Below are 23,279 nucleotides of genomic sequence, written 5' to 3'. Positions count from 1 at the left end.
TTCTGTTTATGATTTATGCACCATTGGATGGCATCTTAGTTGATTTAACTTTATTCACATAATGGACATTTGGAAAGCATTCCATGGGGCTGCGAGGCATCCAGACAGCACAAACTTCTTTCTTTCATCTTGTGGAACCAACGTAACTGTTACGGAAGGTAGGAAGTCTTCGTACAAGCCAACTTTTCAATACCCTCATATATTCCTTTCTCTCAGTAATTGGAGATGCCCCCAAAGGGAAGGGCAGGTCTCCATCACAAGGAGATTTGGGCACATGTTGTGCCACTTATACTCTGTTTTTTATGGCTCTAGGGACAAAGAAGGCATGCAGAAACAGAAGTGTTCATGTGTTGTTATGAACTATTCATATATTTAGCAAAAATGATTTTTATTCCACAAAATATAGAGACTAGAAATACCACATTCATTTATTTTGTGAGTTGGTTAATCACTCTGAGTCTCCACATACCTTGCTGGCAGGAAATGAAATTCTGATCATTCTTAGGGGAAACTTTTCACTTGTATCAGGGTAGTAAAAGAACCTCAGTGGTCTCTTGAATTCCAGAACATTTTGGGGACAGTTTTGAGTGTTCACCTGGCATCTGTCACTGTGAATATACCTGTTATCTAATCTTCATCCATGCATTGTAAACTCTTCCAGTAAGATAGAAGTCATGTCATATACAACTGAATTCTGTATCCCCAAGTTATCTTTGGAGGGGTTAGTTTTCTTTGACATGGTAGGCATTGTGTACATTCTTATGAAATTTTTCTTGCTATTTCTTAACAGCAGAGAGCTAAGGAACTTGGCAGGTTCACAGCCAGCCCATATGGCAGTTGAGAAGACATGCCGCCCTAAAGACACTTCAGCATCCTCTGCTAGAAAATGGTCTCCAGTGAGAATGGCGCCCCCTGGTCATAAATGACAGCATTACCATATTTGGCAGCTCACTTTTCACTTTGTTTTCCTCAGTACTACAGGTGTTAGAATTATAGAGCTGAAGGGAACTTTATGATGATTTGACAGTTGGAAAAACTGAGGCCCAATAGGCAAAATTAGTTGTCAAATGTAGTTGGGGAAAGGAATGGAATTAGGGCCCATACCTTCTCACTCGTTCCCTGTCACATTTTCCACTTAAACAAAATTTAAAAAACCGAATGCTGGCTTAAAAAAATTCCAAACAAAACAAAAATGATAAACATGTGAAGATGGGAAGTTAAATTTATTATCAAACAATTCACCCCATTAAAAATAACAAAAACAAATTCCCTGTGCTGTTTAAAATAAGGCTACTTTCCCAAAAGCAAATTTACATGCAATTTCTAGAAATGTGTTTTGTTTAGAGCAGAATACTCCTGTATAAGTAATGATACAATGTTAAGGTCTGTGTAGTGTCTAAGATACTAAAAGCCATGGTTACCTCTCCTGAAGGGCTCCCCTCAACAGACTTACTGAACAGTGGAGAGAAGTTAGCAGCAGCTGCTTGTTAGGGCTGGGGAAAGTAGGTTCCAAATGACCTGCATTATTTAAAAAAATAGTCAGTGTTGAGTATCTTGGAACGGTGCTTTCATTATCACTGTCTCTCTCCAGCTTAACATAGCCAGGCCAGCTTCTCCATCAGCCTTTACTCTCGATTTTCCTCTTAGTCATTTGTGAGACCAGAGAAGGCTCAAAGCCACAGTACTTTGCAAGGTGCCTTATGATGCTGATGGAATCACCAATACAATTAACAAGGAACAAATCGGATAGCTCTTGGTGTAAGCACCCTGCTTTGTCCTTTACATACATTTGCTTTTGATGAAAACCAGTGAAGACTCTCCAAGTTCAGGGACTTAATAGCTTCCGCTTACAATAGAGGGTTATACTTCCATGGGTAGAATGAATTACATAGATTTATTACATTTTTACTCAGTCCAATACCCTCTACCTCAGGTGTTGCAAAGTAGAGTATTTTAGTCTCCATTAAAGCCTTTTATTTTTTCTAGAACAACCATATTTTTTATACCTTAAAGAGACACCTGGATTATGGACACTGGTGTTTTGAAGAGATTTTATGTTTTGAATAGTTTCTGTGCATAGCATGCTGGATAGTAAAGACAAGCACAAGAAAAAAAAATTTTATAAGAAGAGCCCCTCCCCCACCCCCATTTCTACCTACCAGGTACATTCTTCTATTTGAAGTCAATCTCCTTTCATCTCCCATCTTCCAATCAGGTCACAGAAAAGGGCAAAATCACCCAGCAGGCCTCAGAATCTAGTTATGATCCAAACAGGAACATTTATAATATCTAACTAGAAAAATGGGGTAAACAAAATGTAAGTACAGTACATTGCCTCAATTTTATATGATGAAATGGGAATAATAAAGCTTATAAGATCATAAAAGTAACATCATAAACATCATTATGCAGCTAATGGGATGGGAATTAAGGGTGGTAGATTGCTTGCTCTAGGCCTGATGACATTCTTTCTTCTTAGTCACCTTGCATTACTGAGAAAATAGAACACTGAAATGACTGTATTTACTGGCCACAGGATGTGAAGTGCAGCCCTGAATCCTGGGCCTTTCCTTCCTAAGTAATCTGAGAGACAATAACACGCAAGACCAGTGAGGTTTGTTTGTTAGGAAGGGAATGCTTTCTTCTGCTCTTGGAAATTTAGAGAGTAAGACAATTGGAGAACATTCTTCCACCCCCTCCTTCCCTAATATATCTTCTTTCCTTTCTTTTGATTGACATCAGCTATGTGACTAGTTGACAAAATTATACAATTCGTGACATTTTTTTCTGGCTACAAAATTTGCATTAAGCTTAGCCATGTTAAACCCTAAGCACTTGTTTTTCGACTCTCTGGTCTTCCCAGTAGTCTCCCCTTTCTCACCCTGGTGCTCCCAGCATCTCCATGAAGGGACGGTAATTCCTAGGCTACCTGTTCAGAGAATTTTCTTACAAATTGTCTCATAAGCAATTTAACCATGTGAACCACACTGACGAGTCACAAAATCCGGCGCTAATGAATTCCTATTTGATAATTTGATTATCTGGATTAACTGACTGTTATATAGAGGGACTCCCGTCATCTTCTTAAAGATGGGATGGATTGTCTCACTATAACTGCTGAATCATTATAAGCGGTAGAATGAAATGATACTGCCATGCAGTCAAAACAGTAGATATACTTTCTGTCTATGGCACGTTCTGATAAAGCATAGAAAAGAAACACCAATTCACTTGGTGAAATGCATGAGGTTCATTATGATTTCTTCTAGCCTCAAGACATATGAGTCAATAATTTATTTTTGTGAAATATATATCATTGCTTTTAAAAAAAACCCTGCTTCCTAAGAGGGTTCTTCAAATGTATGATGTGAGCTAGAATATCCCCTTCTAAGTTTTTTCCCGTCCAGGTTAAGACATGATCAGCTGTTATTTGTGATATTGTTCCTAGGTCCCTATCAAATCTAGACTCTTACAGGACATTACTGAGCATGTATTAGCTCATTTAAAAGTCTGCACTTCTTTCAATCCAGGTATTATGTTTTCTTAGATTAACAAAATAGATGTTTTGTGAGCTCTAACACAGAATTTAAAAATTATATAGGTTATTCTCATTATGAGATTTAAACTCAGAATTCTACCTGAAAGACATTTTAAAAATTCTTCTTACTTCATTCAGCATGAGCTCTCCCTACCAGCTTGAGAATATACATAAATGTCATCAACACGATTTCCATGTCCTCATCTAAATTATTCATTGAATATTAAATATTGATACAAATATTGAGCAAAACATGAAAAAGGCAGGAGCCCGGGGAATACCACTGTAGATGATCCCTCTAGAATTGTGTTTCTAAACTTAACTATTACACTAGCCAGTTTTTTGAAGGTAAAAATTGTTTATCCTCTATGTTGACTTAGGTTTTTATAATTATTAATGAAATGTATAAAAACATAATCATATACATAGCACTTATCCAGATATAAGAATAAAAATTTACAGATTATTCAAAGGAGAAATAAGATTAACTACCTTAATTTTAAAAGATGGGAAAAATTTTAAATTAACTACAAAGCAGTGGTATTATAGTTAAAAGTAAAAATAGTACTTTAGTGTGTAGTTTTAATTTTGTCAGTTTTTTGACTATTAAGTGTTGTCTTATATTCAGCTTTAAGGGGAATGCTTCCAATGCTTCGTAAATGTGTACAAAGTTTGCTTTAAAATTTTGATAAATATCTTTTTATCAGATTAAATATATGTCCTGCTATTTTTAGGCTGTAAAGTCTGCGTGTGTGTGTGTGTGTGTGTGTGTGCACACACGTGCGTGCATATGGAGGTAAAGATTTATGAGAGAATATGGAATTGAATGTTGATGATGTGGTTTTTTTCCTCTTTCAATATATTGATGTGGTGACTGCCATGCAATATTATTCATTTTCTATCTCTTGTTAGAGCGACTTTGTTAATAGTTTATTTGGGAATTTTGCACCTAAACTGCTAAATCAAATGACACTGGCCCTTTGTTTTCTGTCCTTGTACAGTTCTTTCTCCTGTGGTTTTAACATCAAAGATAGGTTAGGCTCATGAATAATTTTGATAGCTTTCTTTCTTATTTTATTGTCTAGAAACAAGGGTTTTCTCAAAGTTTGTGACTTGCCTTTTCACTCTGTAAATGCCTCTCTCAAAGGGCAGAAGTTTTTTAATTTTGAGGAATTGTAATTTACCAATTTTATTTTATAGTTTATATATTTTATAATCTCAAAAAGAAATATTTGCCTAACCCAAGTTCATAAAGAGTTTCCCTTATGTTTTCTTGTAGAAGTTTCATAGCTTTACATTTTACATTTAGGTCTATGATCCATTTTCAGTTCATTTTTTATGGTATGAAAATGTTCTTTTACCTATGGATATAAAATTGGTCCAGTACCATTTATTAAAAAGACTATCAGCTGAATTGTCATTGAACATTTGTCAAAACTCAGTTTTATATATATATGCGTATATATATATACACATATATATGACATCAATATATGTGAAATCAGATAATAATGATATATACATGGACTTACACACATATACCCGTGCACATATATATATATAGTATTTGTGACTTTGTTCTGTATCATTGATTATTCCTATACTAGTCATTTGTTTTATATCATGCCATTGTTTCTGTCTTGACTGATATAGCTTTATAATATATCTTGAAAACAGGTAGTGTTAATCCTCCAATTCTGTTTTCTTCTTTCAAGTTGTTTTAGCTTTTAGAAGTCTTTATTTTTCTATATGAACTGTAGAGCAAGTTTGTCAACTTTCCCAAAGTGTGTGGTGGGATTTTGATTGGGATCATATTGAATCCATGATCAGTATGTGGAGAACTGACATCTTATGGTGTCAACTTCTGATCTGTTTACCTAATACACATCTCCCTTTACTTTTGTCTCCTTTTATTTCTCTCAGCAATATTTTGTAGTTTTCAGTGTACAGACATCACATGTATTTTATCAGATATATAGCTAAATATTTGAGATTTTTGAAGATATCCTATAAATGGTATTTTTTTCCATTGTAAAATTTTTGTTGTTGGTATACAGAAACATAATTAACTGTTGTAATTGATCATGTGCCCTGTAACCTTTTAAGACAAACTTAATATTTGTAGTAGCTTTTTTTAAAGATTCTTTAATATTTTATACAGAGGATGATTTCATATTTTATATATAAAATATATATAGATATAAAAATATAGGTATATAGGTATATATATATAGAGAGAGAAATAAAAGATTATTTCATATTTTATACAGAGGATCACTTCACCAGATTGAGCTGGCAAAAAATTCTAGTAAAATACTGAAAAGGGGTGTGACAATAGACATCTTTATTTGTAACCTGAACTTAGAGGGAAAGCCTTCAGTCTTTTACCATTAAGTATAATGTTAGTTGTGGGCTTTTTATCAATGCCCTGTGTCAGATTGAAGAAGTTTCCTTTATACCAAGTTTTCTGAGATTTTTGTAAAATCAGGGATGGTTGTTGGATTTTGTTAATTTTTTTCCTTATCTATTGAGATGATCCTATGTTCTTTTTTTTTATGTATATTTATATAGTGAATTATATTGATTGATTTTGTAATGTTAAACTCCTCTTGTAACTCTAGGTTAAACCCAATTTGTTTATTGTGATGGGTAGAATCTAAGATGGTCCCTGAAATCTTAGTGTATACAACCAACCCTTGAGTATTAGGGGATCTGTGAACATGATGAGATAATCACCTAGATTATGTTAGGTTATATAACATATCTTGGTAACTGTCTGGAGAGAGATTCTCCTGTTGGTTTTTAAAAAATAAGTTGCCATGTTTTGAGAGGGCCATGCTGCCAGGACCTTAGGGCAGCCTCTAAGAGCTGAGAATGACCTCAGCCAGCAGCTAGCAAGAAAATGGGGACAACGGTTTTATAACCACAAGAAATTAATTTTGCCAATGACCCCAATGAACTTGGAAGGGAACTGTGAGCCTCAGATGAGATTGCAGCCCTGGACCTTAAAGTCTGCCTTTAAGCGGAGGACCCAGGCAGCCCAGGTCTGGACTCCTGACTTACAGATATTGTGAGATGATAAATTTGTATTGTTTTAGGCCACTGAGTTTGTGATAACTTATTATGCAGTAATAGAAAACTAATGGAGTCATGATATACTTTGTATATATTAGTAGATATGATTTGCTGAATTTTTTTAAGAACATTTTTATCTGTGTTCAAGAGTGATATTGATATGTGGTTTTCTTATGCCTTTGTCTAATTTTAGCCTCTGGGCAAGGCTGGCCTCATAAAATAAATTTGAAAATATTGCCTAATTTTCTTTCTTTCTTTTTTTTTTTTTTAATATTGCCTAATTTTCACCTTTCTAGAAGAGTTTGGGTAAAATTTCTTCTCTAGACGTTTGGTCAGATTTACCAGGGGATCTATTTTGGCCTGAAATTTTCCTTGTGAGAAGGTTTTAAACCCCAGATTCAATCTCTTTTGATAGAAATTGGATGAATTGTGTCATCTATTCCTTCTTCTGTGAGGTTTGGTGATTTGTATCTTGTGTGGAAAGTGTCCATTCATCCAAGCTGTAGAATTTATTGACAGGAAGCTGTATATAATATAACCTTATTATCATTTTAACATCTATAGTATCTGTAGTGACACCATTTATCTAATTTCTAAATATTGGCAATTTGTGGGTGGGTTTTTGTTTTTGTTTTTGTTTTTCCTGATCAGTGTGGTTAAAGCATTATCAGTTCCATTGATCTTTTCAAAGAATCAGCTTCTGGTTTCATGGATGTTCTCTGTTGTTTTTTTGTTTGTTTATTTCCTCTTTCATTTGTTGATCTTTAATATTCCCTTTCTTTTGTTTACTTTGGGTTTCATTTTTTTCCTGCCTAATCTCTTAATGTGGAAGCTAAGATATTTGGTTTGAGAAATGTCATCTCCTCAATTATACTTACTCCCAAATTCCACAATTTTGATATGTCTTTTTATTTTTGTTTAGTTCATAATACTTATTTTTCATTTTGATTCCTTCTTGGTCCTGTTTATTATTTAAAAATAAGTTATTTAGGGGGCTCCTGGGTGGCTCAGTGTGTTGAGCCTCTGCCTTAGGCCCAGGTCATGATCTCAGGGTCCTGGGATCGAGCCCCGCATCTGGCTCTCTGCTCAGCGGGACCCTGCCTCCCCCCCTCTCTCTGCCTACTTGTGGCCTTTCTCTCTTTATAAAAGTAAATAAAATCTTTAAAAACAAAAAAGTTATTTAGTTTCCAAATATTTGAGAGTTGCCAATATAAATTTCTGTTATTGATTTTTTTTCCATTGCATCCATTGTGATCAGAAAATATACTTTATATATTTTAAATCCTTTTATATTTACTGAGGCTTGTTTTATGGCCTAGCATATTGTTTATGTTGAACATGTCCCATATGCCATTGAGAAGAGTATGTTTTCTTTTGTTGTGGTGTAATACTCTCTGTCAGTTACTTGAAGTGGATAGTATATGTTCAGTACTTCCAACTACTGGGCAGGATAATTTCAGAATTTTATAGGTGCGTCTATTTCTCCCTTTGTGCTAGCACAGCATTTACTTGAGGTTATGGCTTTGGTCTTTTGGGTGGGGATTCTCTAACCGCTTTTCAACAAACAGCAGTTCTACCTCCCAGAACAGTGCAGTGAACCCAATCCCACCTCCCCAAACACTCAGAGCCTAGAGCCTAGAAATGCCTCACTTCATAGGCATTAATACTCCAGTTGCTAACGGACACATATGCTCTGCATCATTTCGTGCAGTGTGGTACATCAACTCCAGGTCCACTATGACTGCAGATTTTCTTCATTTCTATCCACTGAAGCTTTCTCTTTTTTGCTTTTGAACTTGACTATGAATTTTTCATAACTCTTCGAGTATTTTAAGTGGAATGTCTATGTGTTTGCTGTGAAGCAAAGAAGGCTTTCTGTATTTTCTCAGTCTAGCTTCTTGACTGAAAACTCTTAATCTGTGGGGTTTTTAAAAATTTTTTTTTAATCTTGGCTACAGTCATTCTAATTTAGAGAATTCCTATTTGAATAAACATGTCAAACAGGGTGACACTAATAATATTAAAGTTTTGTTTAAAAATTTCAAATAATTAGAGCTCTTCCTTACCTCCAAATCTACATTTCAGAGATTTTTGAATGGTAGTTTTAATGATGTGTCACTTGATAACATTGTAAAGCATTCTTGTTCATATGAAGATATGGTTTGGTTTTCTTTCTGACATTATTAAAAATGAAATTAGATATATTTCTAATTTGCTTATTGTTAGGATCAAAGGAAGAAATAGAAAAGAGATTCACTGATTATCTCTCCTAGTCTTACTGTTGGTGTACTACTAGTAATAACAAGAACAGAACTGATTCTATGCACCAGTCCTTTTGACTTCGGCATGTTGATAAAACCATATGATTTGTGATGCCTCGATTCTTCTACAACTTCTTTCCAAATGGCTTTGAAAATTTAGTTTATACACCCATACCTCAATTTCACTAGGTCTTCCTTTGGCACATATATACAACCATATATATACATGCAAACATAGGTAGTGAAATTACATTATGTGGCAGTATTTACATACAAAATCAGGGTTTGTTTAATTTAGAGTATGTGTATATTAATTTTTGTATTTCTTATTAAAATTAAGCCACAGAATTCTAAATATTTTTAAAGACTATTATGAAGGAATATTGTTTTAGGTTCTAAAATGTATTTTCAACTAAGAATAGGAGATTAAGCCTGCTAGGAGGGTTTTCACTGTAGTGGAAGTGATGCTAAATCACATGGGGATGTTATAAACTTCTCAGATTTGTACCAACACTTGTCTCACTGATAAGGGTGCCCTTTAGACTGAGCAGCTCTGTCTTAGGGAGATCTTATGAGTAGTAAATCAAATAAGATTAGGGTTTATAAAAAGTTGGGGAGTTTCAATGAGGATGAATACAATTCTCCTCCTTTGTTCTTTAGACACACAATTATATACCAGATGAGATAGTAAAAACATAACGGGAAAGGCATAGCTTGTCTCAATTGTTCTACAAATTCACTCTGTGTGAAATAGAACAGCCATGTAAGGTGATGAATTAGGATAAAATTTAGGCCTTCTGGTGTTCAGGACAGATGTAGGCAGCAGTCTCTGAAAGTTTCATAAGGACTAATGTGCCAGTGAGTAGTCTGGAGTCTGGAAGTGCTCCTGCTTACTGAAGGAGCTGAAAAATTGCTGGGCTACTTGTTGTGGTTGTGGCTTTATAGGAAGCTTTGGGCCTAGGGAGTCAGGAAGAGAGAGGGCCTCAGGATGAGAAACGGTTACAAACCATTCACTGGCAGGATCTGCTGATATTACCAATAAGCATTACCTGGAGCGGGAGTTTTCAAATGCCATTTTAAAACTTGAATGTAGAATCGGGGTCCAGCATATGGGGCAGAAGCAATCACAAAACTCTAGGTCCAGAGGAAAAGAGAAACAAAAGCAAGAACAAAATGAACTGGTAGATTAGATTACTCTTCAAAAATATTTATTTTGTCTCTACTACCATGTAAGGTGTATATTTCCCCATCTCCCATATGTTGGGCTTGGCTATGGGATATTTTTAGGCCAATGGAATGTCAGCAGAAGCATGAATTGTGCTTGTAAGTTTGGACTATTTTTGAGTTTCTATCATGGCCATGAAAAGATGAGGATCAAAGAAGTGTAAGCAGACATGGAGCCAAGCCCAGCTAAACAATTCATAGAGCCAAGAATCTTACTGTTGACTTATAGATCCATGTGGAAGAGTAAATGATTGTTTTAAACCACTGATATTGGGGTAGTTTATTTTACTGAACATTATTGTGGTGCTAGCTAGAAAAACAAAACAAAAATCCTACTTAAAAAGATTGCAACCCCCAAATCTGAAATGTATGAGAGTCTATAGACTCATGTAATCCTAATAAGCACTTGAAGAAAGTTAAAAAAAAAAAATTAGAAAATCACCTTTGATGATAGTTTGACACAGCCTTTGGAATCAGTATTTTAGGATATGAAAAGAGATACATAATTTCATAATGTCTATTAAAGATACATTTCCAAACAAAAACAGGAATAAATGAAATAACAGAGTTGGAAAGAAAAGACTATTGTGCTCTTGGAAGTAAAAAGCACAGTATTTGAAAAGTTCAAAATCAATATGAAGGATAAACTCTTAAGTAGAGTTGAAGACTAACTGATTGTTTCAACCTATTTTAGCAGAGTAAAAAAGAGGGGAAAAGCTATCAAATAAGTGTAGATTGAGAAGTTTCACATATATATGTGTGTATACACACACATACACACACCACACACCACACACACACACACACCAGGGGAGTGTCAAAAAAGAATGGAGAAACTTCTTATATGCATTAAGGAAAAATTTTACAATTTTCAAAATTTAAAAATCCTCGGAAAATTTTGTATGATAACTTTTTTTTTTTTGAAGATTTTATTCATTTATTTGACAGACAGAGATCACAGGTAGGCAGAGAGTCAGGCAGAGAGAGAGGAGGAAGCAGGCTCCTGGCTGGGCAGGGAGCCCAAAGCAGGGCTTGATCCCAGGACCTGGGATCATAACCTGAGCTGAAGGCAGAGGCTTTAACCCACTGAGCCACCCAGGCGCCCCTTGTATGATAACTTCTAAGGTAAAAATAAACCCACACTAGACACATTATAGTGAAATTAAAAATTATCAAAGAAAGGGAACAATTTCAGTTGCTTATAGAGTAGTGCTAATAAAACTTTCTGCAGTGATAGAAATATTATATCTTTGACTTGTGACTAGTGTAACTACTGAGGAAACTACTCAGTTTTTTGTTTTAAAAATGTTAATTATAATTTAAATTTAACTGGGCACATGTGACTAGTGATTGCTGTATTGGGCTGCACAGTTCTACAGAGAAAAATAGAGAAGTCAATTAGGCCAACAATAGATTTCTCATTAACCTCAATTGATGACAGAAGGCAATAAAAACCAATCTTTAATGTGCTGAGGGGAAATTACTTTTAACATATGTTTTATACCCAGTTAAACAACCATTCTGTTTTGTACGTGAAACAAGAAACTTGCCTTTCAGATATTCAAGGCAGAAAACATATTGCATTGAGACTTGCTTATAACCCTTTAGATTTATTTAAAGAATCCAAGGAATCCTCTTTTGGTGAGTGGAAACCAAACACTGCTACAATTATACATATTAATAACATCTGACATGGTGGAGTTCAGGTCAGAAGAGTCATGAGCTACTAATGGTATGTCTTTAGGTAAAAAATTTCGTGTGACCACTTCCAGATTTCCATGCTATGTATTATAATTTTGACATTTAAACAGAGACAGACTACCTTTTAGAACATTTTAGATTGTTCCCAATCAATTCAACTTTGAAAATATGCACATTTCATTTTAGGTCTTCTGCATATGTAAATATAATATAAAGTGATTGGTAAAAGATCCACACCATATACAAAATAGATTTTATCAACTATGGAAAATGAAGTGGCTATCAGATGCAAGAACTTATAAGGAAAATAGAAAGCTAAGATATCTGATAAAAAATAAAAGTAAACTTAATTAACCATATTCTGTAAAATAATGCTAATCAAAACATTACAACACTATTTAAATATTTTTAAAATAGAACTCTAATATCTAGCAACAATAAGATCAGGAATGAGCTTGTTCAGTGAGTGGTTAGATCATTAGGATCTCTTAATGCATTCAGAAGAAAGATAGATGCATATTAGATAATTCATGGTTAACTGTGAATATCTGCTTTTAAAAAGACCACCTAAAAGAACATAATCAGATCATACAACTTCTATTCTTTTTTTTTCTTTTAGATTTTATTTATTTATTTGATAGAGATCACAAGTAAGCAGAGAGACAGGCCTAGAGAGAGGAGGAAGCAGGCTCCCTGCTGAGCAGAGAGTCCGATGCGGGGCTTGATCCCAGGACCCTGAGATCATGACCAAAGAGATGGGGGCAGGAGGAGCACTGTTGGACATCCTCCTCAGTGCTCTTCCTGTCCCCATCTCTTTGTCTCTTAAGTTCTTTTCCTCTTACCCTCACGTTCCTGGTCTATTTGTCGCGCGGCTGCGACAGGTGTGGCAATTTTTATGTTTTAACTACTTTGTTAAAAATAGTAAATAAATAAATACCATACTTCATGGTGAACAGAGACTAGAAAACTGTGGCATAATATTAAGTACACCAGCATATGCATAATGGGAGTAGCAGAGGGAGAGTGGGAAGAAAGGAGCAGAAAAAATATTTTAAAAATAATGGCTGCAGGGTGCCTGGGTGGTACAGTCAATTAATCGCATGACTCTTGATTTTGGCTCAGGTCATGATCTCAGGGTTCTGAGATGGAACCCCACTTCAGGCTCTGAGCTTAGTAGAGAGTATGCTTAAGTTTCTCAATCCCTCTCCTGCCCCTCCCCCCATGAACACTCACATACTATCTCCCTTTCAAATAAATCTCTAAAATAATAATAATAATAATAATAATGGCTGAAAACTTCACCAAGAGGCAGAATTGGTGAACTGGGATTCCCATTACATTTATTAGTTAGCTAATTGGTGTCCCACATTTCTCTGAGTCTCTGTTTAATGCTTTTCTACATTGTGGGAAGTTTAAAGAATTCCTATGTTGTATCTTCTAATCTCCTGAGTTAAAATGTCACTTGCCTTTATTAAGAAGATAGAGATCAGGTTTACACACTTCACAGACCTGTACCCCTGGGCATAAAAATATATGTTTAAAAAAAATAAAAAATTAAAAAAAAAAAGAAGATAGAGGTCAGCTTTCTGTGATTAAACCTTTTTTTTTTTAATTTTTTATTTTTTTATAAACATGTATTTTTATCCCCAGGGGTATAGGTTTGTGAATCGCGAGGTTTACACACTTCACATAAACCTTTTTTTGTTTATTTCATCCTGACAGTTCACTAGCTTGTAGTTGTTTAGTTTTATGTTTGAAAGAAACTCATATACAGATTCTCTCACATGTTTATACTCACATAATTTATTGTGTGCTGCTAAGTTTATTGCTTTTGCCAGCCTAAGTTCATTTTAAGTTTTCAACATTACTATTTTTAAGTACATGACCATAATTTCTATTTACATTTAGTTATATGCTAGTAAATGTAACATTGACACATTGAAAAAATGAAATTCTACCAAGCTTTTCTGGTTTCATCAAATTTTTTTTAGTTCTGGTCTTTTTTAAAAAAATGAAAATTGTTTTATCTTTTTAATACTGTAACCTTTTATTCTTTTAGGCATGATCATGGGACTATACCTACTTTTGCTTCAAGTAGTTTGAAATATGCTTTCTAATCTCTAGGGAACATTTATGATTATACTTGGCTTTCTCATTTTTGGGTCTGCTACTATGATAGTATCCTTTATTGAGCATCTACTAAGTGCCAGACACTTTATAAGAACTTAAATTTACTGAGTTGATTATCTCATTTAATCTGAATATGAATTCATGAGATATAATTACCTTTCACATTTTCCTGGTGAGAAAATAGGTCTTACTAATATTTCAAGGCCACATATTTGGTGATGAAATTGAGACTGAAAACTCATCCTGTATAAATCCAAAATCGCACTCTTTTTACTCTATTGTCTCTTACATGCAAACTCTAAGATCTGTTAATGCTTTTTCCCCAAAGTTAAGAGTTTCCAGTTTTGATTGTATTTTATATTGTTGAAATCTCATAGCTTCCTATGGTTCAAATGGCAGGCCTTGGAGAAATAAGAAGTCCCTGTCAGACTTGCTTGATAAACTGAAGAGCTTATTAATATGAGGGTTGTCAAAAGTTTGAAATCTGTCCTAGAGTTTATTAGAAATTTTGTTTTTTTGTTATAAAGAGAAGCTACATAATTACCAAGCTAAACAAAGACAAGGGAAAAGGAGTGAAGAAATAATACAATACCTAACAGATAAATACAGATAATTACTTAAAAGAGCAAAGAAATAATAAAATAATATTATATAATATTTATTGAGCTCCTATCAATATAGAAGATATTAAACTCAGGACCTTACATAAGTAATATAATTTAACATTCACAAATTAAATAATGCTATATCCTATAATTATTCTCAGTATACAACTAAACAAAAGACTGGAAGATTGAAGAAATTATTTAACATTCTTAATGGTGAATAACTAGTAGTGGGGCTGTTTTCATAGCTATGTCTGACATTGTATTCTTAAACATTGTGCAACACTAGAAAGAATCTATTATAAAAATTCACAAACCAGGGGTGCCAGGGTGGCTCAGTGGGTTAAAGCCTCTGCCTTCGGCTCAGGTCATGATCCCAGGGTCCTAGGATCAAGCCCCTCATCGGGCTCTCTGCTCCGCAGGGAGCCTGCTTCCGCCTCTCTCTCTTTGCTTGCCTCTCTGCCTCCTTGTGATATCTGTCAAGTAAATAAATAAAATCTTTTAAAAAAATTCACAAACCATAATTGTGACAAAGATATTAAATTAGTTCTTATATATTTTTACTTTCTAGTTATTTGTTTCACTTGTTAAATATGTGGATTAAAAAAAATTCTAATTGTTCTAGTTTTGGGAGGTGAACATAGTATGGTATAATAATAACATTTACTGAGAAGTTATTTCATACCAGGCAAGGCATAGCATAAGTAAATAGTAGCAACTCAGTGCTCTTAACCCTCTGCAGTCACACTCAGTATACACGTTACTTGTAGAATTAGGAGTAAATCTGGGGATGCTTGAAATTATGAAATTTTCAGTTATAAGAACTTTGAACTTTTCAGCATTGTATGATTAGGCATTTTATGAGTGAATTGAACATTTAAAGGTTAGATAATCTGAGGATATCTTGAAATGAACAAGATTAGAGTTATCCATTTTATCTCTACAAGAATTTGACTATGGTAGACTCATTATACTATTCCTAATGCCATCTAGAACTCTCCAATAATTTATTTTCTTTCCCAGATTTACCACTAATTCTACAAATTGTGTGTATAGTGAATATGACTGCTGAAGAATTAGAGTCCTCCAAAGAAATTGAATAGTTTTCTGTGCGTACAACAATTTTGCCATAAACATCTTTGCTATAGACATCTTTACCACAAATATTTTTGCCACAAACATTTTTGCAGGATAAGTAATTGATCATAAGGCAATTTTGCCAGAAAAATATATTAAAAAAATAGCTAGTTGACAGTTTGGTTTAATTTCTCCATGACATAGTACTCCCATTTTTTATATAAATCTGAGTCCTCATAATAGTCTGTACATTGGTGCAAAGTTTTGAAACCACATTTCTTGTAGAACTTTGAGTTGTCTATCAGTGGCATACGATAATTTGTCAAGAACAACAACAGCGTAGAGAGTTTTCCAATGCAATACAAAGCTTGGTAACAAATATGCATCCTATTTAGAGCCTTAGACAACACAAGTTTGACCTGTGCAGGTCCACGTATATGGGACTATTTTTATTAATAAAATACAGTACTGTAGATGTATTTTTGTCTTCCTTATAATTTTCTTTTCCCTAGCTTACTTTATTGTTAGACTACAGATATAATACATATAAACATACAAAATATGTATTAATCAGCTGTTGATGTTATCAGTATGGCTTCTGGTTAACAGTAGGCTATTCATATTACTCTATTATTTTATTGTGATTTTATCCTTTATGGCAAAATTACTTCCTAGCCAATGGGGTATGCAGCAAAATGCTTGTGACAATGATGTCTATAGGAAAGATGCTCATGATGAAAGTACCTAGAACCAATATTCTAAGTCCTAGCACAGTAGGTTTTTTTTTTCTAGCTTTGATGACCTTTTCACAGGATTGAAGTTGTTGGTTTTATGGGCCAAAGTGACAAGAAAGAGAAAATTTCAGGCTCTAGAATAATTGGCTCCAAGGCATAAGACTCCTTGAGATTGAAAGAGCAAAATTTTTGTTTTTATAGCTATGTTTGCTTTCATAAAGCATGAGACCACATTTTAAAATTCATAGTATTATTAATTATCATGGGATATAAGAAAGACTTCCAGAGACACTTTCTTTCCCTCCTTTCATCTTCCTTTCCTCCCCTTCTTTCTTTTTTTAGTCCTTAATTATTTTTTCCTTATCTTCTATATTCTCTTGATTTTTTATTTTTCCCTTGTTCTTTTCTTCCATTTTATTTCTTAACCTTATTCTGCCTCTTTTTTGGGGGAGGGATAATACATCACAAAGCATTTCTTTGTTATATCATTATCTGGGAGAGGTTCTATATCTATTCTAAGCAGTATTAAATGGATGAGTCTCATCCCTGCTTTTGTCCTTGTGTCCTCAGAGTCCTTCACTGTGCCACCAAAGAATGGTGTCCTTGAACGGCATATGGGTGAGGAAATTCATTTTCTTTTGTCAATAGCTGTGCTTCAATTGACCTATTTAGATACAGAGTACAATTCCAATTATAGTAACTGTACATGGCAAGACACAGGTTTATGCACTGAAACACTATTATACATTAAAAAAAATTTTGATGGAGTATACCTAGTCTACAATGTTGGTGATGATCCTGTTTCTCTCACTGGGAGTTTAAACTCTCCCTAGGATATGACACTTCAGAACTATAAACTTCTTAAAACAGTGAAACCATGGAAGCCAGACAGTTTACCAGCTGATTCACGGTTAAAACACCCAAGAGAGAAAAGCAATAGTAATTGCCCCTATTGGTTCAACCTCATTGAAATCTTCCTTACTTGATCTCAAGTAAGTTAGCATTCAGTATTGGCTCCTTTATTGGAGAGTTTGATGTTTTACTCTCGACAACTTCTTGTCTAAGATTTGAGAAGCCAGTTCTTGAGAAGAACCTCACAAAAGAAACAAAGCTGGGTTTGAAGAAAGAATGTGAATGGTTTGCATAAAGACTTATATTTTACAAATGACTTACTAGTCTACTGCAGTCCTGAAACTTTCCTTTAAGCCAGAACATATGTATCTCCTGCTATGTAAGGGGTACATTAAGCTCTGAATTTATTTTCCATGGCTTGTTTATCAGAAAGCAGCAGTGTGAAATTATTTAAAGACCATGTCAAGTGGAAGGAGAAAAGGAGAGACTGCGCTATAAAGGTTGACAAGAAGGATAGCTTGGAGTTCCTAATTAGGAATGTTTGCTCTCTCTTTGAATGTACCTTTTTCTAGTGTAAAATTCTCATATCTGATGTGAGGAAGCGGAGGAGAAAATGAAAAAAACACAAACAACAAACAAAAGCAAATATCCTAGCTGACTCTCTTGGCTTCTTGGCTTGTAAATGGTTACCTTCCAACTAACTAAAGTGATGACATGATTGTCAGAGAGTTGAACAGTGAGGAAAGACATCCTCATTTAGATAAGGGAAGAACAGTTGGTGAGCAACTGTGGGAAAGCAAAGATCATCTGACATAATGGAGATCTATAATTATGAGGATATGGTGGCTTGGGTATTCCTTCTGAGCTAGTGACAAAATCTTAGCAAAAACCTAGGGCTGGAAAGAGTCCAGGTGGAAGGGGTTGGGTGGAGAGTGGGGAGGGAGGGAGAGAGAGAGTGAAGTAAGAGGGTTGGAGAGAGAAAAAGAGGGAATGAGGGAGGGAGAGAGAAAAGAGAAGGGAGGAGATGAAGATAGAGGAGGGTGGACAGACAGACAGACACAGGCTACTAACTAAAGCAAGGAAACCCTACAACCCTCCCCCCCTCCCCATGTAGCATTAAGGCTGTACTTCTGCTTAGAGGCATGAAAACGCCAAATGTTAGACAGTAGAAACTTGGGACAGGATGGTTTACCAGCTGAATGTTTAATGCAGAGCTATAGAAAGACGTGGAACAGAGGGGAGAAAACTTACAATAAACAGGACTAATATTTGCAGTGACATTTTGGAAGTAAAAGAGAATATTCATCTACCTCATGACAGGTGCTTATATGCAGTAATGACATTTTTTCCATGCAAATGCTGCTTAGATTTGTCCTTCTTTCCTTCCTCCTTCCCTCCCTTCCTTCCTTCCTTCCTTCCTTCCTTCTCTCTCTCTTTCAAGTATACGAAGGTAATCTGGGACCAGGAGCTTAAACTGGGTGCTTACAATTTTATTCAATGCCAGTTACTTTGTGAGGCATGTAATATCCTGTTTTTCTTTTCTTTTGCTTTTTTTTTTGGTCTGCATGTGTATCTTTGAACCTATTGTCTCAGTAGAGACCCTCTGATGATGGTATAGGAATGTGACCTATCACAATGGGTGTTTTTTTCCCTTCTCTTTCTAGTTTTAACATCAGCAGGACAAGTGCACAGGTGACAGCAGAAATACATACAGCAGGTGACAGCAGAAATACATACCTCTTATTCATAATTCTAGATTACACAGAAAAAAAGACTAGCTACCTGTTTTTTGTTTTGTTTGGTTTTTCTGAGTCCTGTATTCTGGCTCCCATATTCCCCTCTTCTGACTTCAAGGGTGGGAAAATATATGAACATCTTAGATGCCAGCCATAAAGATGAGTCTGGACAGAGAAAGGACTCATTTCATAGCTGAATCCTGGGCATTGATAACACAGCATAAAGGGTAAGAGAAGAAGGACTTCCTCAGGTCTCGGCTTCCTTCTCCTTAGCAAGCTGCTGTCCCTTGGATTCTTTGGTGTTTATGAAATTCTGTGAAAATGAATAACCACGGTACCCACTAATGCAGCAAAGGGGTAGCCTGTCCCTCAGTTTAGAAAGTTGACATGGATTGAATTTAGGGCAAATACCTTTTTCAAGTTGTAGAGCTTCCCCTCTCCTGTTCTTCCACCAAGCACATTCATAGAATTATCGTAAATTTGCACAAGTTTGGGTCTTTGTCTTTTAGAGATCAGCTAGGTTTGCCTTTGTCTACACTTTTGACAGGAGGAAACTGAGGCATGAAAAGTTTGATGGATCTTGCCAAAATGACAGCTAGCTAGGTAAAGGCAGTCTGGACTGGAATCTAGATCTCCTACTTTCTAGCCTAACTTTTAATCCAGTGCACTATTTCCTGCCCTGTTCTATAAATAGGACTTTTTCTTTCTCAAATGATTTCTCTCCAGCTTTTAGGTTGTCACAGACTAGTAACTATTTTTAAAAATAATTTTAAAATAAAAGCTGTAGTTTCAGGAAACTTGGAAGTCCATGTATTTCTCTTAGTGTTGTGGGTTTTGTTTTTGTTCTGGCTCTTATTTCATTTTCCCTAATAATGAGGTGTTTTGTTTTGTTTTGTTTTATAGAACAAAGCACTTGACAGACTCAGATCTATACTTGGAGAAATGTGCTATATAATATAATATAATATAATATAATATAATATAATGGTTCAGGATTGGGTGTTGGAGTCTCTTAGCTGTGGTTTGATTTGAGCTACACATCCCTTTGCTCATCATGTGACCTTGTGCAAGTTCCTTAATCTCTCAGAGACTCTGTTTCCTTGTCCACAAAATCCTGGGCAAAAAACCACTTTATCATAGGACTGTTGTGATGATTAGTTGAGGTAAGGTATATGTAACGCATTATTTGTATAGTGTTAGGCTCATAATAAGTACTCAATTAAATGTGGCTCTGTTTGTGTGTGTGCGCATCTGTGTGTTACTGCTTATGTGTGCTTACACATACGTATTTAAGATCCAGGAGCAATTTTTTCTGCTCCTGTGATGCTATATTAGTCCTGATCATGACCGATAGCAGTTTGTTCTTGAGGCATAATTATAAATATGTGTAAAAAATGAAACCCTTTGTAAGCAAACATAATAGCTTAACATATCAGTTTGGAGATGCTATATCAGCATTTTGAAAAGAGTGTCGTGGAAGAATATGAGCATTTCAGATAGTAAGAGGTATTACACACAAAAAAAATTCTTTAGCTAAAAGATTAGGAAAGTCTGGCTTACACAAATTAAAAGGTTTTTTGATTTTTTTTCTTCTCCTTTCTTTCTCTACAAGATTTCTCAGAGTTTTCAACCACTAAAGGACATTGTGATTTCCAAAAATGGAATATTTGGCCAGGAAGCACTTTTTTCTTCAGACATCTAATGGACCTAGACAGTCATTTTAGGTAAAGCTGTTCTATTCTTATTCCAATTACATGGCCACCATTCCAAACTCTTGGAAGGCTCTTGAGGGAATCACCTTGCAGTTCTGTGGAACTGGTGCCTAGTTTTTGTAATATATATATATTTTTTTTTCAACCAAAACCAGAATAAATTTTCACCTTGAGGCCTTATTTCCTTCTTTATTTTTAATTGTGGTAAAAACATACATAACATGAAATTTACCATCTTAACCATTTTTTAAAAAAGATTTTTTTAAATTTATTTGCCAGACAGAGATCATAACTAGGCAGAGACGGAGGGGGCGGCGGGGAAGCAGGCTCCCTGCTGAGCAGAGAGCCCAATGTGGGGCTGGATCCCAGGACCCTGGTCCTGGGATCATGACAGGAGGTGAAGGCAGAGGCTTTAACCCACTATGCCACCCAGGTGCCCCATCTTAACCATTTTTAAGGGAATACTTCAGTAGTAAGTGCATTTACCTTGTTGTGCAGCCAATCTCCAGAAATCTTTTTATCTTGCAAAAATGAAACTCTCTACCCATTAAACAATTCCCCATTCCCTCTTGCCCCTAGCCCCTGCCAACCACCATCTTTCTTTCTGTCTCTATAAATCTGATGACTTCTAGGTACCTCACATAAGTGGGGTCATACAATACCTATACTTTTGTGATTGACTTATTTCACTTAGCATCATTCAGTGTAATTAACACTAGCTGTTACAGCAGATAAGCCAGAAACCTTCACTGTCTGACATATGACAGTTACTTTTTGACTCATGTAGAGACCGGTAGGAGTCAGGGGATCCTCCTACATCTTAGGATTATGCGCTTTGGAAAACATGGACTCTAAGGTGATTGTAGGAGGAGAAATGAGGAATGGAATAGAAATCAAGACTCCTAACTTCTTTGGCTGGCCCTGAAGTGAATGGACTATGCCTTCTTATAGTCCATTGGTGTAGTTAGGTAGCATTAAAACCACCTGGGGTGGAACCTGGGAAATATAGGGGAACCCATGGAATTTGGAATTTAATGAACTTGTGTTTTATCAAGCACCATAATGACTGTTATGACTTTGTTTATTAATTTTATTAAAAATTAATGTTTATTAAGTGGAACACAGGGTGCTGGCCAGTTAAGTTGCTGTTCAGTAACAGATTACATGAGAAAAGTTTATTTTTCACAGGTCATGGAAGAAGGACAATTTGATTGAAGGGCTACATGGGAACATCAAGGCAGAGTGCAGAGAGAAGGCAGGACCTGGGGCTCATGCCTTTATTAGGGTGTGTGGGTAGAGTACTTTGGGGTTTCCCAGCTAGGTCTGGATTGTTTAGTTCAAACCAAAGTGTTGGGTTTTGGTAAGCCCCATAGTGGTATTATCTAAGGGATGCATTAGGCATATGGACACTGAGAGGTAGGGGAGACTGTTGAAGTCACATCAGAAACTTACATTTGTTTGTGACTCTGATGCTGCCATCCAGGACAGGAGCTTGAAGGTGAGGCTAATGTCAGTTTCAAGTCCCTGCAGACTGGTTGGCCAAAAAAAATGGATGTCAAGGCAGCAACATTAAGGATTAGTTTAGCTAAACTCTCAACACTAACTATTTGAAAAATAGTGATAAATATATGAGCATGATTTATTTAGTCTATAAACCAGATGGACATTAGAATTCATAAACCCTTTAAAATAACTGTATGGTGTGCATTTGGATTTTGTGAACAAGATAGGTTTCTAGTATTCATCATTAATCAGAACAATACTTAATTTTAACTAGCAGATCATTAAAATCATGGAACTTAGGACAATTTAATTTCCAGATAAGACCAGCACTGAATTCAACAGATGAATGTATTTATTGTTTTTTTTAAAATTCTCCAAGAGAACATTAGTGGTGACATTTTCTCCCACTGCCACTCCTGTGATGAACTTAATTTCAGTTATTTTGATGTGGGATTTGGAATTATTCCTTACTGTGTATTCTTTATTGCCTCTATTGTGCAATAAATTAAGCTTATCACTTTGATCTGAAATTTCCATGTTGACATAGTTATTTTGACTAATTGATCATGCCTTAAAGTTTTTTTTTAATTAAAAAGATACTCATGAATTCTTATGTATACAACTGATTCAAATTCAGTTTAAAAAAGCCTATGGTATATTAAATATTCAATAATGTATGCTTTATACCTTATGTTTGACTGTCCATAATAATTACATGAAGGCTATGCCTTGCATTATACCAAAACATTTAATTAAAAAGTGACAAAGTTATGAAACTGATTGTTTAGCATCACACACATAGACAAAGTGAAAAAGTGTTGTTTCAGTGACTCCAACTTATAAAAACTACTGAATCCCATCAAAACATATTATATATTGAAACACAGTGATGGCGCATAACAGTATTGCCTTATGCTTTATTACAATGGCTAATTTTAGCCCCTAACATAGTTTCTGGTGGCCTTGTCTAACACATTTGAGAAAACAGATATTACTTTCCACCTTGCTGTGAACTCACTTGGGAAGCTTCAACTGCTTTTTCAAAAATAGAGTTATTTCAAGAATATATTTTTGGCAGTGACTGGAATTTGTTTGAAACTATATTTCTACAGTAAGCATAAGCATGAGGAT

The sequence above is a fragment of the Mustela lutreola genome, chromosome 7 (genome assembly GCF_030435805.1).
Source record: "Mustela lutreola isolate mMusLut2 chromosome 7, mMusLut2.pri, whole genome shotgun sequence".
NCBI classification, from domain to species: Eukaryota; Metazoa; Chordata; class Mammalia; order Carnivora; family Mustelidae; genus Mustela; species Mustela lutreola.
The sequence above is the reverse complement of the archived record's forward strand: the minus strand, read 5'-3'. Positions refer to the sequence as shown.